Source organism: Balaenoptera physalus (assembly GCF_965194825.1).
Source record: "Balaenoptera physalus genome assembly, chromosome: 1".
NCBI lineage: Eukaryota > Metazoa > Chordata > Mammalia > Artiodactyla > Balaenopteridae > Balaenoptera > Balaenoptera physalus.
The window spans coordinates 195,484,659-195,490,824 of NC_138882.1; positions in this window are offsets into that span (position 1 = coordinate 195,484,659).

Genomic DNA, 6,166 nt, shown 5'->3' on the forward strand with positions numbered 1-6,166 from the left:
CCCTCCCTCCCGCTCTCTCCCATTGGTCGTTTCTCTGCAGAGCCTTAATCAGGTCAGAGGGTGACCAAGGGCGGGACCCAGGAAGGCCAGAGCAGTGGGCTGCCAGCACCCGGGCATCCGTGCGCGGGCCCCCAGGGCCGCCCTACCCCACGGCAGGGCACGCAGTGTGTTCTCCGGACGGGTCTGGACGGAACCATGGGCTCTCCTAAGAGAACGGCTGAACTCGCAGACTGAAACCCCAGGCCAGGGGGAGGGGAAAGTTCGTGTGCGCAGCAGGGAGCCCCCAGCCCCTCCCTCAGTGCCCCATTCCCCTCACACGGGGCAGACCAGTCATCCCCTCCCGGAGAAGAGAAGACACCCACAGACACTGCCACTGGGGTCCCCAGTAAGAAGATACTGCAAGCCCCACACCTCCGGGGGGCCTCAGGTGCAGACGCAGCTCACCGACCACTGTGGCCCCATGTGGGACATTCTGAAGGGTGCTTGTTCCAGAGCCTGCTGGCTGGCCCGAGGCTTCTTACAGGACAGCTGGACTTTACCCCTAGCCCACGGCCTGTACCCCAGACCCCACCTCGGGGGCTGCTTCCGGACAACCCAGGCTGCAACCAGATGGGCTTTGGAGATGGGTCCCTCGCTGCCCAGATGCCACAAGGCGCCAGGCGTGGGGATTGTCCCTGCGGTGGGTCACACTGGAAGGGGATGAGAGGCCCAGTGGCTGCTGCCCACACACGATGCTCCACACAAAGTCACCAAGGTGGAGGGTGGGTCAGGAGTGGGGACTTGAAAGCCGGGGTGAGCGTGTGAGTGTGAGTGTGAGCGTGGGAGTGGGTGTGAGTGCGGGTGTGAGCGTGAGTGTGGGTGGGGGTGTTAGCGTGGGTGTGGGCATTGGTGTGAGTGTGAACGTGGGTGTGAGCGTGGGTGTGGGTGTGAACATGGGTGTGAACGTGGGTTGGGTGTGACAGTGGGAGTGGGTGTGAGTGTGGGTGTGAACGCCGGGTGTTACTGTGCTGAGCGCTGGGTCTCTGGTTGCCTACAGGTCTCTGCTCCCCGACAGTGGAGGGCAGAGAACCGCAGTCCCAAGCCCAGGACTTGAGTGTCAGAGTGGCTGACCTTCAATGACACCTGTTGCCCATCAAAGTCAAGCCCTGGCGGGACAGCAGGGGCCTTGACATGTGGGCGGGACGTCCGGGTGGGTGACGCCAACTCCTCGGGAATTCTGGCCTTCAGGTCCTGCTCGGCTCTCCCTGTGAAGGGCTGGGCCCAGAACTGCCACCCCAGGGGAGCACAGTGCACAGACCTCGCCCCAACTGGAGCCAACATTTGTCCCCCTCAGGCCCCCCTCCCGCCGTGGCCACTAGGCCGACAACCCAGGTAAGCTGCAGCCGACCCTGCTGAGAACAAGCTGGGCCTGACATGGGTGGACAGAGGGACCTGGTGGCAGTGCTGGCAGGAATCAGGCGAGCACGGCTGGGCTGGGGGCTCCCTCGAGGGGCTGGAGCATGGCGGGGCGGGGGGTGGGTAGGCACGGAGCTTCTCAGACCCCTCCCTTCTTCCCGCAGCCTCCGCCTGAGGTTCACTTGGCCAGCTGGGGCGGCCACGTGGGGGCTGACACCTGGGTTCTGCCGCAGCCCCCCAGCCTCCTCGCTCGCGGGTGACACGGCTGCACCGTGACACAGTCTTCCCAGGTCCCGGTGGACTGAGCCCCCTGCCCAAAGCCCCTGCCCAGCTCTGGGACTGCCCCCTTCTGTCCCGTCTTACTTCCTGCGCCCACGGAAAGGCTGCGTGGCCCCATCTTGAGCCGTTGTCACAGGGCCTGCTTGGGGGCAGCTCAGCCTGGATAAGGAGTGTCAAAGAAACCCAAACCCTGGACCACCAGCCATGGAAGAGGGGAGGGATGCAAGTGTAAGATCCGGTAGTGTTCAGGAAATGGCCAGGGCTAGTGACTGAGATTAAAATGTAATGTGGGGGGCTTCCCTGGTGGCGCAGTGGTTGAGAATCTGCCTGCCGATGCAGGGGACACAGGTTCGAGCCCTGGTCTGGGAGGATCCCACATGCCGTGGAGCAACTGGGCCCGTGAACCACAACTGCTGAGCCTGCGCGTCTGGAGCCTGTGCTCCACAACAAGAGAGGCCGCGATAGTGAGAGGCCCACGCACCGCGATGAAGAGTGGCCCCCGCTTGCTGCAGCTAGAGAAAGCCCTAGCACAGAAACGAAGACCCAACATAGCAAGCAATCAATCAATCAATCAATCAATAAATCTTTAAAAAAAAAAATGTAATGTGGGGACTTCCCTGGTGGCGCAGTGGTTAAGAATCCGCCTGCCAATGCAGGGGACACGGGTTCGAGCCCTGGTCTGGGGAAGACCCCACGTGCCGCAGAGCAACTAAGCCCATGCGCCACAGCTACTGAGCCTGCGCTCTAGAGCCTGTGAGCCACAACTACTGAGCCCACGTGCTGCAACTACTGAAGCCCGAGTGCCTAGAGCTCGAGCTCCTCAATAAGAGAAGCCACCGCAATGAGAAGCCTGTGCACCGCAACGAAGAGTAGCCCCCACTCGCTGCCTCTAGAGAAAGCCCATGCGCAGCAACGAAGACCCAACGCAGCCAAAAATAAACAAATAAATAAATTTATTTTTTAAAAAAAGTAATGTGAAACTCTTAAGATAACCACTAAAAGACTAGAAATAGGTTTTATAACTTCCACATCTGTGGAAGGAAAAAAGACTAAAGAAAATGTAATGAACCTAATAGAATATAGGAAGCGAGAAGGAAGCATAAGAAAGGCAGCATAGGGGGGCATTCCCTGGCGGTCCAGTGGTTAAGACTCTGTTCTCTCACTACCAAGGGCATAGGTTCAATCCCTGGTCAGGGAACTAAGGTCCGGCAAGCTGCACAGTGCAGCCAAAAATTAAAAATAAAAATAAAAAATAAAAGAAAGGCAGCATAGCTAGGAAGCAGAAAGTAACATAATAAAGGTAAACCCGGGACTTCCCTGGTGGTGCAGTGGCTAAGACCCCATGCTCCCAATGCCGGGGCCCGGACTGGATCCCTGGTCAGGGAACTAGATCCCACGTGCATGCTGCAACTAAGAAGTCCGCATGCCGCAACTAAGGAGCCCACGTGCCGCAACTAAGGAGCAGGCGAGCTGCAACTAAGGAGCTTACCTGCCACAACTGAGACCCAGCGCAACCAAATAAATAAATAATTTTTTTTAATTAAAAAAAAATAAAGGTAAACCCAGGTAGGGGGAAGAGGAGTTGGAGGAAGGCAGTCAAAGGGTAGAAACTTCCAGTTATAAGAAAAATAAGTACTATGGATGTAATGTACAACGTGATTAATGTAATTAACACTGTATGTTATATATGAAAGTCGTTAAGAGGGTAAATCCTGAGTTCCCATCACAAGGAAAAAATTTTTTTCTATTTCTTTAATTTTGTACCTATACGAGATGACAGATGTTCACCAAACTTATTGTGGTGATCAGTTCATGACGCATGTACATCAAGTCATTATGCTGTGCACCTTAAATTTATACAGTGCTGTACGTGAGTTATACCTCAATACAATTAGAAGAATAAAGAAAGTAAACCCAGCCACCTGACAGAGTTTCCAGGGGCCCAAGCTGGAACAATGTGAGAAAGAAAATAAGTCAAGTCGTATTGGGTTATAACCAAAGTATAAGGTAAATATCATTGTGCGTTAAAGCACACCATCAACAGAGAGAAAAGGCAACCCACAGGATGGGAGAAGATATTTGCAAATCTTATATCTGATAAGGGATTAATATCCAGAAAATGTAAAGAACTCCTACAATTCAACACCAAAATTAAACAACCTAATTCAAAAAATGGGCAAAGAACTTGATAGACCTTTCTCCAAAGAAGAAACACACACGGCCAACAAGCACCTGACAAGATGCTCAGCATCACTGATCATCAGGGAATGCAAATCAACAGCACAGCGAGACACCACCTCACACCCATCAGGATGGCCACTATCAGAAAACAGAAAACAAGAAGTGCTGGTGAGTGCTCACTTCGGCAGCACAGATACTAAAATTGGAACAATACAGAGAAAATTAGCATGGCCCCTGCGCAAGGATGACACACAAATTTGTGAAGCATTCCATATTTTTAAAAAAGAAGTGTTGGTGAGGATGTGGAGAAATTGGAACCCTTGTGCACTGTTGGTGGGAATGTAGACTGGTGGAAGGCAGTACAGAGGTTCCTAGAAAAAGTAGGCATAGAATTACCATGTGACCCAGCAATTGCAGTTCTGGGCCTATTCCCCAAAGAATCAAAAGCAGGGCCTCGAACACGTATTTGCATACCCGTGTTCATAGCAGTGTTATTCACAGGAGTTAAAAAGTAGAAAAAAACCCAAATGTCCGTCAGTGGATAGTTGGATAAACAAAATGTGGTGCGTGTGTGTATATATATATACATGATGGTTAATATTATGTGTCCACTTGGCTAGGCTAAGGGCACCCAGATAGCTGGGTGTGACTGGGATAGTGTGTCTGGAGGAGACTGGTGTTGAATCTGAACACAAGTAAGAAAGATTGCCCTCCCCAGTGCAGGTGGGCATCATCCAATCTGTTGAGGGCCCAGGTAGAACAAAAAGGCAGAGGACAAGCTAATTGTCTCTTTGCCTGATCTGGGACATTCATCCTTTCCTACCCTCGGACATCAGCGCTCCTGGTTCTCAGCCTTCAGACTCAGACTGAATTACACCACTGGCTTCCTGGGCCTGCAGCTTGCAGACAGCAGATCTTCTCCGCCTTCATAATCACATGTCAATTTCTATAATAAATCTCCCCATCTTATACCTCAATTAATAAATAAATAAATAATTAAAATCTCATCTCTATATATTTTACATATATATTTTTTAAAATTTATTAATTTATTTATTTTTGGCTGAGTTGGGTCTTTGTTGCTGAGCGCGGGCTTTCTCTAGTTGCAGCGAGCGGGGGCTACTCTTCGTTGCGGTGCACGGGCTTCTCATTGCGGTGGCTTCTCTTGTTGCAGAGCACAGGCTCTAGGCGTGCGGGCTTCAGTAGTTGTGGCTTCCGGGCTCTAGAGAGCAGGCTCAGTAGTTGTGGTGCACAGGCTTAGTTGCTCTGTGGCATGTGGGATCTTCCCAGACCAGGGGTCAAACCTGTGTCCCCTGCAATTGGCAGGCGGATTCTTAACCACTGTGCCACCAGGGAAGCCCTACATATATTTGTTATATTATATATATAATTGATTTCTCTGGAGAACCCTAATACAATATACAATGGAATTATTATTAGCCAGCCTTAAAAAGGAAGGAAATTCTAACACCTAATACAACATGGATGAACCTTGAGGACATCGTGCTTAGTGAAATAAGCCAGTTATAAAAAGACAAATACCGAATGATTCCATTTATATACCATCCCTAAAGTAGTCAAATTAATAGAGACAGAAAGTAGAATGGCTGTTGCCAGGGGCTGGGGTAGGGGGTGGGGAGTTAGTGTTTAATGGGGACAGAGTTTCAGTTTTACAAGATGAGAAAGTTCTGGAGACAGATAGTAGTGATAGTTGCACAACAATGTGAATGTGCTAATGTCACTGAGCTGTGCACTTAAAACAATTAAAATGGTAAATTTTATGTTATGTGTATAACCACAATAAAAATAAATATGTATCCATGAGTCCATATTGATACAAATGACAGAATAAATAAATAAATGGAAGAGTCAAATATTCCATACAGAAGAATTCCAAATAATTTATGTAGATGTTCTACCTTCAACGAAGGGAGCACAACCCCCCACTGCTTAATCATGGATGGCCAATACTGACTTCCTTCCAATGAGCAGAGAATGGAAAGGCTCACCGCCCAGTGACCAGGGCCAGGGTCACAGTGGTGAGCCATGTTGAGGGCATTCACCCTTGACATTTGCAACGAGAAGGGCACTGTACCTCTCTGAAACCCACAACCCCACCAGACAAATCCCAACAGAGGAACAGGCTACAGGATGTCCTGACCAGCACTCAAAACCATCAAGGTCACCGAAGACAAGGAAAGTCTGAGAAACTGCCACAGCCAGTAGGCGCCCAGGGAGAACAACTAAATTTACTGTGGGATCCTGGAACAGAAAGAGGATGTTAGGTAAAAACTAAGTAGACCTGGGGCTT